The sequence below is a fragment of the Camelus ferus genome, chromosome 12 (assembly GCF_009834535.1).
Source record: "Camelus ferus isolate YT-003-E chromosome 12, BCGSAC_Cfer_1.0, whole genome shotgun sequence".
NCBI classification, from domain to species: Eukaryota; Metazoa; Chordata; class Mammalia; order Artiodactyla; family Camelidae; genus Camelus; species Camelus ferus.
In genome coordinates, this window is record NC_045707.1 from 31,759,197 (window position 1) to 31,771,183 (window position 11,987).

An 11,987-nucleotide genomic window follows, 5' to 3' on the forward strand; every position below is an offset into this window, starting at 1 on the left:
TTAATTCCAAATTTGGGAATCTACAGAGTATCAAGCAGAAAAATCTTAGCTATGAAATGTATTATTTGATCTATAAAATAATTTGAGATTGAAAGCTATATCTAGGAAGTAGAACTTCTGAAATGTGAAGTTTAATATGGTATCAATAATTTTATTGCAAGAAAAAGAATTCTAACTATGCATGTGGACAGACGTTAACTGGACTTACTGTGATCATTTCACAATATAAATAAATATTAAATCATTACCTTGTTCACTTTAAACTGATATGATATTATATATCAATTCTACCTCAGTAAAAATAATAATTTCTAATGTCTTCCATAAATATGAACAACTTAATGAGAATTAAGTCTAATGAGAATTAGTTTTCACAAACTTCACAAATACTGATATTTAGTCATTAACTATATTTGTTACCAAGAAAATAGTAATTAAAATACTACATTAAGGGCTATAGTTATTCAAGTAAGCCAACTAGACAACATATCTGAGTTTTATACACTCTAGTTGGGTTGTTTTCTGTAGTAGAAATGCAGATTTTTAACACCTTTATTGCGGTATGGCTCCTATACAATAAACTACATATATTTCAGATGTACACTTTGGTGAATTTTGGTAAATGTATACTGCAGTGAAACCACTACCACAATCAAGATAGCTAACATTTCCATCACTCCCCAAGAAGTGCAATTTTTGAATTCCCAATTTATCCCTTCCCACCCCCTCTAACCCTTGGTAACCATGAGTTTGTTCTCTATGTCTGTGAGTCTGTATCAGTTTTGTAGATATCTGTTTGTATCCTTTTTTATTATTATTATTATTTTTAGATTCCACATGTAAGCAATATCATATGGCACTTTTCTTTCTGGCTTACTTCACTTAGAATGACAGTCTCCAGGTCTATCCATGTTGCTGCAAATGGCATTATTTTGTTCTTTTTTATGGCTGAGTAGTACTCCATTGTGTGTGTGTGTGTGTGTGTGTGTGTGTGTGTGTGTGTGTGTGTGTGTGTGTGTGTATGCCATGTCTTGTTTATCCTGTGATCTGTCGATGGACATTTGGGTTGTTTCCATGTCTTGGCTATTGTAAATAGTGCTGCTATGAACTTTGGAGTGCATGTGCTTTTTGAATTATATTTTTCTCCGGATATATGCCCAACAGTGGGATTGCTGGATCATATGGTAAGTCTGTTTTTAGTTTTTTGAGGAACCTCCATACTGTCCTCCATAGTGGCTACACCAATTTACATTCCCACCAACAGTATGGGAGGGCTCCTTTTTCTCCACACCCCTTCTAGCATTTATTATTTGTAGACTTTTTAATGATGGCCATTCTGACTGGTGTGAGCTGATATCTCATTGTAGTTTTTGTTTGCATTTCTCTAACAATTAGTGATGTTGAGCATCTTTTCATGTGCTTGTTGGCCACCTGTATGTCTCCTTTGAGAGATGTCTATTTAGGTCTTCTGCCTATTTTTTGATTGGTTTGCTTGTTTGTTTTTTTTAATATTAAGTTGTATGAGCTGTTTGTATGTTATGGAAATTAGTCCCTTGTCATAGTATCATTTGCAAATATTTTCTCCAGTTGTATAGGTTGTTTTTTTCACTTTGTTGATGGTATCCTTAGCTGTGTGAAAGCTTTTAAGTTTAATTAGGTCCCATTTGTTTATTTTTGCTTTTGTTTCCATTACTCCAGGAACTGGTTCAAAAAATATATTGATGTGATTTATGTCTAAGAGTGTTCTGCCTATGTTTTCCTCTAGGAGTTTTATAATATCTGGTCTTACATTTAAGTCTTTAATCCATTTTGAGTTTATTTTTGTATATGGTGTTAGAGAATGTTCTAATTTCAGTCTTTTACAGGTAGCTGTCCAGTTTTCCCAGCACCACTTATTGAAGAGACTTCCTCTCCATTGTATATTCTTTCCTCCTTTGTCATAGATTAATTGACCATAAGTGTATGGGTTTATTTCTGGACTTTCTGTCCTGTTCCAATGAGCTATATGTCTGTTTTTGTGCCAATACCATACTGTTTTGATTACAGTAGCTTTGTAGTATACTCTGAAGTCAGGACACACAATTCCCTCTGTTCTGCTTTTTCAAGACTGTTGCTATGCTGGGTCTTTTGCATTTCCATACAAATTTTAACTTTTTTTTGGTTTCAGCTCTGTGAAAAATGTCATTGCTAATTTGATAAGGATCACATTGAATCTGCATATTGCCTTGTATATATGGCCATTTTGACAATATTGATTTTTCCAATCCAAGAACACAGTATATCTTTCCATTTGTTTATGTCATCTTCAGTTTCTTTCATCAGTGTCTTATAGTTTTCAGAGTACAGTCTTTTGCCTCCTTGGGCAGGTTTATTCCTAGGTATTTTATTTTTTGGTGTGATGGTGAATGGTATTGTTTCCTTAATTTCTTTTTCTACCATTTCATTGTTAGTGTATAGACATGCAACTGATTGCTGTATATTAATTTTGTGTTCTGCAACTTTACCAAATTAATTGATGAGTTCTAATAGTTTTCTGGTCTTTTCTTTAGGGTTTTCTGTGTATAGTATCATGTCATTTGCAAACAGTGACAGTTTTACCTCTTCATTTCCAATTTGGATTCCTTTTTTTTTTTCTTCTCTGATTCAAAAACACAGATTTTTTTTTTGAGATACACATTGAAAGGAAACTGTGTTCTTTCTTTTTAACTTGCGGTCTCAGTCCCTAGGAGTCCCACATTTATGTTAGAAGTGAAGTTGCTGCCACGCAGCTACCACAGGGGAAATTATGGTCTGGGGTGTTCAATGGTCAGGATGTTTTTTTGTTGAAATCATTTTATTGCAGTGAGTCTCATATGTTCTCTTTCACTGTTAAAATAACTTTTTCAAAGAAGGAGAAAAGTATGCAAGTGAATACAGTATATGTTTTAAAGTCTGGTGTGTGACTGTGGCAAAACTAAAACATTTATTTAACAGATATCCATTGAACACCTATTATGTTGCTAAACAGTGGACCACAGAATTTCATTTGTGGGCCTTTAAGTTTTCCAGTCCGAAAGGAAAAAAGAAGTCACAAATTAAGCACTTTGAAATATAGCTCAGTGGTAGAGTGCCGTGCTTAGCATGCATGAGGAACTGGGTTCAATCCCCAGTACTTCCATTTAAAAAATAAATAGATAAAACAAGTAAATAAATAGATAAACTTAATGACCTCCCTCCCCCCAAAAGAGGTGGAGAAACAGGGGGAAAGAAAATACCTTGATGCTGCTGCCTTTGTCCTTTATTTATTTTCTAGAGTACATGTTTGTCTCTTTCATTATAAAAGTGATTATAGGTTTTATCAAGCCCAGTGCAAATCAGAGAGTCTCAAACTATTGATTACTAAGAGAAGATAGTCAAGCTACAATTCGTCAATGGGTCAGACTGTCCAGATGGCTAAGCCAACCTGGTATTTAAACTTATCTTAGATTCAGCCGTAATTTCCAAGGTCTATCTTGCTTAACTCAGATTTGAATTGCTTTAAATACATTATCTTACTTACCTTTCTGAAATGAAAATGGAAAATACAGTTGATGCAACTTACCTTCCTGGGTACACCTGTGAAGCCTGGTTTCTGAAAACCACACAACATAAAAGGAATTCCCCTGCCAGGCTGGAGGGGCCCTCCTTACACCACCAAGTTGGCCCCTAATCCTTTCCAGGAAGGTAGGGTTCGGGCCTAGATTTCTTAAGTGTCCTTTGTTTGTTTTTTGTCTTTTTGATTTGCTCTTTTTTTGCAATCTGTTGTTTAAAATGTTTGATTTGTTTAAAGCTTTTTAAAACCCACTAAAAACAAAGCAGGAAATGTGATAATAGATCATTGACTCAGAAGCATGTTTCTAACCGACGCTGACATTTTCTTCATCATGTCCCACCAGTTTTCTGTTTGTTACCTTTTGCTGTAACTCCACCTGGGATTTGTTTTCATTGCATCAAAACTTGTTCCTTTAGTGAGCTTTTGCTAGGTTACACTATTGATCTTGTCTTTATTCAAACTTTTGATATTTTGTTCATCCTGGATTCTTTTTACATTAATTGTGACCTTTTAAAAAACATTTCATGGAAATATCACTCATCTTGATTTCTGAGTTGTTTGAAACCCCTACGAATTTCGCACTCAGGGAGAGTGCCTCGTTCCCATCACCCTAGATAACAACCTCAAATCTTAGTGCCTTACAAGAACAAAAATGTTCTTATTTATTTCTTATTCACATTTCAGGGGAGTTACAGGTCAGCTGCATCTTTGATGGGCTCAGCTGGGCTCTGCTCAGCTTGGCTCCACATGTCTTCTCTTTCCAGAACCCAGGATGGAGTAGCCTTTCTCGGGGATATTCTATGAGAATGAGGATGAGAAGAGGAAAAGTGTATTAATCTGCTTGGGCAGCCATAACAAAATGCCATAGACAGGGGGGCTTAAACAACAGAAATCTATTTCCCATGGTGTCTGAGATCAGGGTGCCAGCATGGTCAGGTTCTGGTAAGAGCCCTCTTCCTGGCTTGCAGGTGGCCACCATCTCACTGTGTTCTCACATGGCAGAGAGAGAGTAAGCTCCGGTCTCTTCCTCTTCTTACAAGGGCACAAATCCCATCATGGGAGACCTACCCCTATGACTCCATCTAAACCTAATTACTTCCCATGGTTCTCAAACGTTAGCAAACATCAGAATCCCCTGAAAAGTTTGGGAAAACACCCGAGAGTTTCTGATTCTGTAGGTCTAGGGCAGGGCTGAGAATCTGCATTTCTAACAGTTTCCCAGAAGATGCTATCACTGGGGACCTACCTACTTGGTAACCACTCAACATGTGTGTAGAAAGGATTAGTAGAAAATGCCAGGAGGGCATTTGAGGACATAAGCTTTTTTCTTCATTAAATGAGGAACAAAGTATCTCCCCACCCTGAAATTCCTCTTTATTTTGTTAACCATGTGCAGAGGTGTTAAGATAAATACATGTGTTAAGGAATTGACAATAGAGATTGCCCCCATAGGTGGGAAGCTAATCAGTGAAAGAGTTTTTTTCACTGTCTGCATTTTGGTACTGCATGAATTTTCCATTCCATGCACATATTTCCAAACAAATAAATCAACAAAGTAATTAAAAGTAAAACCTTGGCTCAACTTAGCAAGTACCAAAAGTAATAGGAGACCCTCTGAATGTGTTATGTATGGCTATCAGCTTCCCCACATTTGGATTCCCCAGTATTCCTTGCATTGTACTGACATTTACTTAAGCAGTTACAAAGGATTTAAAAAAAAAAAAAAAACAGGAAAGAAGAAATGAGGAAAGGTAGGAAGGCGAGGAGGGAGGGAGGAATGGAAAGGAAAGGAAAGAGACATGAGCTGGTATAGTAAGTTTTGTGATTTGGACTGAGTCAACTTCAGGTTCAGAGGGGGTGGAAATAACAGCAGAGAACTAGATAAACAGCAGGATGAAAACATAACCAACAGATATCGGATAAAGAAAGACATCAAGTCAAGGGTAAGTTATCCATTGATAACACATTTAAATACCTTATTGAGGGGATTTCCGTGTCACAAAGACTTAGGAGAAAAGAGAGAAGGAAAACAAGCCAAGCTGTCACCTACCTGTCTGTATCTAGCTATGTCTGCCCTTGATAAACAGATTACGTGGTAGATAGATAGATAATAGATAGACAAAGTATATTTATTTTGAATCTTTACATATGAGATATATTTGGGGAAGTTTAGGTGACAAAGGAGAAATATAGAAACAAAGTTTTCATTATAATACTCAGTAGAAAGTAAATTACTTTCACGGTGCAAGTTTAGGCTTTGGCCAGAAGAGGGAGATGTGAAACCACAAACAGCATCCTGTTTTTCCTACCTTGGCTTCTGGTATTTCTCAACTGAGGAGCTTCAGGAAGAGTCTGGGACTGGGCAAAGGAGGGCTGTTGCAATTTGGACAGGTTAATTCTCTGAAGGGAGCGACTGTCTCCCACACAGCAGCAGAACACCAGTGCCCAGATGTGACTTTCTGTCGAGTCCTTTTCCTTTACAACCTGAGACTCAAGAAGATAGCCTTATTGTTCAAAGCTTTCCTTTCTTCTTACATGAACGGATTCAAATCCAGAATGTGTTCACTGTTTAATGAAAAATGGGTTTGTGTTATTGAAGTTTGTACAATCAAAAGATCAGTGTTCAAGTTTCTCAGAACTTCAGTAGTTTTTCATCCTTCTTAATGTGAAAAGACAAATATGATTACTTGTATTTCATTGAATGTCATACATTCATTAGTTCATTAGTTCCTCATATAAATTTCACTTGAAGTTACTTAAGTTGCATAAATCCTACTTAAACAACCATGGAGGCCTATGGGGGTCTAATTACATTTCCATATGTGGCATGTCCTGTGCAAGTGGGAGTCTGTCTCCTACAGTGTTTCGTTCTCCAGACAATTCAAGGAAGAGGAAAGACAAACGGCCGATAAACATATGTAAACATGTTCATTGTTGCTAGTAATCAGGGACATGCACATTGAATTAAAAAGGAGATACCATTTTAGACTCATACTGGCAAAAATTTTAAAGTCAAATTTGAGTTTGTTGGAAAATGGGCACCTTCATGCACTGCTGGAAGAGATCAAATTGGTACAACCACATTGGAGAGCAATTTAGCACATATAATGAAGCTAATGATGCGTATACCCTGCAATCCGGCAAATCCACTCCCCATAAGTTGAAAACCTGGCTGCACATTTAGACTCATTATCCCAGTGGGCTGTCAGCCTGTCACCCTATGAGAAACTCTTGCACATGAGCATCAGAAAACAAATTCAAAAATATTCATAGCAACGTTGCTTATAACAGCAAAAAATTGTCCAGCAGTGTTAAGTGTCCATCAGAACAGAGAACAGAGAAATAAAACATGGGGTAGTCATTCAACAGAAAAACTAATGAAACTGTACGAACTACAGGTACATGCAACAGCATGACTGCATTTCTTAAATGTAATTTTGAGAAGCAGTAGGCCAAGAACACACACAATGCAGTTCTACATGACATCACAGTTAGACTGAGTGATTTAAGCCTATATCCAAATCTTGTATTAGTTTTCTATGGCTGCTATTAAAAGTGTGCCCAAAACTGAATGGTTTAAAATAATACAAATGTATTATCTTACATTTCTGGTGATCAGAAATCCACAGTGGGGCTCACGAGTCTCACATCAAAGTGTCGGCAGAGCTGTGTTCCCTTCTGAAGGCTGCATGGGAGAATCTGTTCTCTTGCTTTTTCCAGCTTGTGGATGCCTCTGGCCTTCCTTGGCTCGTAGTACAGTTTCTCCATCTTCAGAGCCACCAGCATCAGGCTTAACTGTTCTCACACTGCCATCTCTCTGGTTCTACCTCTCTCTTTAATTTTACAAGGACCCTTATGATTACACTGGGCCCCCCCCCAGGTAATCCACGATAATCCTCCTGACTTTAAGATCAGCTGATTAGTAACCTCAATTTGATGTTAACCTCAACCTTACCTCCCCTTTTTTCCGTTGTATATTCTTGCCTCCTTTGTTGAACATTAACTGACTGTAGGTATGTGGGTGTAGTCATGGTTTTAATGATGAGTCAAGACAAAAATTTTTTAGCACTTAGAACCCTATGGTCATAAGAGATAAAATAAGTTTTAATAAGTTAAAATAAGTTAAAACTTATTTTATACATGTTTTATCATATAGGATTATGACAAGAGAACATTTATGACAAGAAAACATTTTCAACCACAAAATATATTATGTTAAAATAAAATTCTGTGGAAAAAGCTGAATAAAAGTGTGGATTCAAAGAGATAAAAGAACTAGGTAAAATTCCCGTCTGTTAAAAAGATCTCATCCAAGAACTTTTTTATAAAGGTGAGTACCAAATCACTATGGTAGTTAGATCCCATTTGATACATTTTAAAATGTGCAAGTGACAGTTTTAATACTTAAAGTATGATAGAATTTATCTTTTGAACTATTTATGCATAGGATTAAAAGTTTTAGATGCCAATTCAAAAATGTTCAGAGGGGCAGAGAATTTTTCAGAATTACTTTAATGGGCCCAGGAGCAAAAATTCTGCAGACTTTAGGGTAGACTTGCTGGGTCTTAAAGTATTGAAGAGTTAGTCTTTACAAGAAAAAGCCAAGTTATTTTGCCAAATGATTATACCAATTTACACTCTCTCCAGAAATTCTTTGTCTTTGCTAATTGGTCACTTACATTTGCTAATGAGTTAGCTGAATTTCCCAGGAGTAGGAAAACATTCTTTTTGCCAAGTCTTTCCTGTTTACAGAGCCCTGCTCCTTGATTAATGCCAAAGGCAGGATCTCTGTCAGTTGCAGACCTTCACCTATTCATCAAGTGTTTTTCAACCTCCTAGCTTTTGTTTATATCACTCACTGTACCCCAGGTGCTCCCTTCCACCCATTTCCCACCAGCTCATCACCCTATTCTTCAGGTCTGAACTCAAATGTCATTTCTTCACAAGGTCTTCCACAGCCATCCTGCCTAAGCTTCCTAACTGTCCATCACAGAACCCCTGGAGCTTATTAGAGTTAAGGTACTGAATTGTGTATTTGTTTCTTTGCTTATATATTGTCTGTCTCCTGTACTAGACTATAAGCTCCTTAACGGAATGGCTATATCTGTTTTATTCACCTACATATGCCCCAGAGTTTTATGAGTCATAGTAAAATCTGTGTAGACATCTACTAAATGAACGAATGAATGAATTTTTTTCAGACTGTAACAGACATCATCCTTAACCCCGTCATTAATGGATTAGAGCAGGATGTGATGGGTGTTTCCACAAGTAAAAAGGTTTTCAAGGTTTTATGCTTCATTTCCGTCCTGACCTGCTGAAAAGAATTCTAGAGAACCCTTCAAATTTCCCCAACTCCTCCTTTTCTCATTCCCTTTCTCCCTCCCCTTAAAAATGTTTTCCTTTTCTTTACATTTTCTGTAATAGATACAATTCTAAGATGGATAAATTTGATGATGTTGCAAATGAAAGAAGAAAAGTCCTCTTTGATTTTTCCCCACCTCCAGCTCCAAGTTTGCAGACCAAATTGGACAGTCAGGGATTGCACACGCAAACAATAGTGAGGAGTTCAGAACATGCTACTCCAAAATATGGCACCTTGGCACATTAAATATTTAAGCTGAAGGAATTTGAGAAATGGCAGGTGCTGGAAGGACCCTCTGACCTTCCCTCAAAGCAGGGCATTAGGCCTTCGGGTGAGAGGTGTTCTTATACCCGGAGAAGAGGAGCATCTGTATTCCCAGAGATGGAGAGGAACCTGAAAGAACAGGCTTGCCTGTTTCCCCCAGTTTACTACGCTTAGCTCGTACCCTTCTGTCCTATCACATTTTCCCGTGACTTTCCACGCTTCATCAAACCTAATATAAAAATTCTCTGGTTTAATGGCATCTTCAGGTCTTACCTTCTTTATCAAGGCTCCCATGTCACAGAAAACTTACGTTAAGTAAATCCGTAGGCTTTTCTCTTGTTAGTTTGTCTTTTAGTACAGAGCCCAGTTGAGAACCTAAAAGGGTAGAAGGAAAAGATTTTTCTCCTTCCCTACAATAGCTAAGATAAATTGTTCTCAAATCCTCTGGTACAAGAGAGCAAGCCAGACAACAAGCCAAAGACCCTAAGTAAAACACAGGATTAACGACATGCCTCTCAAGGAAAAGGCCAAGTGGACAAATGCTTTTTCTCTAACCACTTCTATACATCCATTTTCCTGAAATCTCAATAAGATAAGCACCTCTTTGGCTCCCAATATAAGCTTCTTAAGTGAGCACGGTCATTTTAAGCTCCCATTAAAAAAAAATCACATTACAGGGGAGGGTATAGCTCAGTGGTAGAATGAATGCTTAGCATGCACGAGGTCCGAGGTTCAATCCCCAGCACCTCCATTTAAAAAGTAAATAGGGGGAGGGTATAGATCAAGTGGTAGAGTGCATGCTTAGCATGCATGAGGTCCTGGGTTCAATCCTCAGTACCTCCTCTAAAAAGAAAGATATAAATAAACCTAATTACCTTCCTCCTCAAAAAAAAAAAAAAAAAACCCAATGAAAAATAAATAAATTAATTTAAAAATATGTATATATCTCTCACATTTGTGGGAGTCAGGGAATAAAATTTTAAGTTCACCTATACCTCATTTCTAATTGTTTCTATATCACTGAACTTCCCTTTTATGTTGTTATAAGTGGATATATCCTAAACCTTATGTAATGTTGATAATAACAAAAAACTGGAATTTGCAAAGAGTTTTGTGCACAGTGTCTCATTTAATTTGATTAATTTTAGACTGATGTCTGCTAGGCAGGCCCACTAAGTCTCTGAGGGAAGGGAAGGCTGACAGCAGCCTCTTCTGCACCGAGCACACGTCTTCTCCACAGGGGCCTTGTCCTGCTGTCAACACCCAGCACCCACCAAGCCAAGAGTCTACACACAGCTGCTCTCCCAGGCAGACAGCTGCAAGGAACATCTGGCCCAGCGAGGAATGAGGAACAGTGAGTTTCTCCCTCTGCTTAGCTGGGACATCCCTCTTCTCCCGTCCTCAGACACCGGCACTCCTGGTTCTCAGGACCTTGGACTCCGATTGGGACTTAAACTATTCACTCCCTTGGTTCTCCGGCCATTGGGTTTAGACAAACTATACCACCAGCTTTCCGGGTTCTCCAGCTTGCAGACAGCCGATACGGGGCTTCTCAGCCACCATAATCCCATGAGCCAGTCCCTCACAGTGAATATTTTTTAATACACATTCTATTGGTTCTGTTTCTTTGGAGAACCCTAATTATTACAGAGGTAAAGTATTTCAGAATCTGCCAGATTTAGGGGTGCCTCCCCACACGGAGCCATACTTAATTTTGATGTGTTTCAATTATAATTAGATAGACATTAGGGACATGAAAAGGCAGAGGCTAATAGCCAAGAGTTTTCAGCCTCCTTTTATTTCTTGAAACAGGAGCCCCAAGAATCCTGGGTGTTACCTGCTCTTCCCCTGCCCTCTGCCTTCAATGATCTAAATGGCCCAGGACTCGGAACTGGCTCCATTCACGGGTCTTTGGGGGCAGATGAGAAAGGGGCTGCCCTCTACCTGGCCCTGGGCCACTGGTAGCACAAGTGGGTGACCACTCAAAAGAGGGCAAAGTGTTTTGGGGGGCAGGGAGAGGCAGTGTTCTGGTCTCTTTTTTATTTTCTTCAGGGGAGACTCCGTGAGCTACATAGTGACAGCTAATGACAGTTCCCCTCGGGAGCACCAAGGGGCGGGGTTATTCCTTCCTATTCTATAATAGTAACATTAAAAAAGCAAGCAAACACAATTTCTTCAAAAGGAGCGGTGGATGGGTGGGGACCATTGTTCACAGGGAATTAGGAAACTGTTGCATGCGCTGTTGCATCGCCACAAATATGTAGTCAACAGCAGAGCGGTTAAGTACCCGACCCTGGAGCTGTATTTGCCCTGGTTCTGCTTCCAGCTTTGCTCTTTAGTAGTGATTCACCCTTTGGGAAAGACATGTCACCCTCTGCGGCTTAACATCCTTGTCTATAAAATGGGGCTGATAATGATAGCACCAAGCCCAAAGGGCTGTTTTGAGGATTAAATAAGTTGTGTGTGTACAGTGCTCGGGGCTGCACTGGTGCACATCTGAACAAGTGTTCCCCATCGTTACTGTTGTTCTGGGAAGGAAAACAAAGATCATTGTGGAGCCTTAGTTAATAATAACTGACGCCAGTCACATTTTTCTTACTCCAAATTGGATGCCAGACCCCATCAAGATTGAGTAATTTAGGGATTTCAAGCACAGGGAAAGGCCAGAGGGGCGCCCTTTAGGCCCACAGGCTTCCTGCAGCCCCTGAGTCACACCCTGGGCAGTTACTTGCTCTGCCTTCTCACACCCCACTGTGATCCCTGGCACTGACCCACAGCTTACGGCTG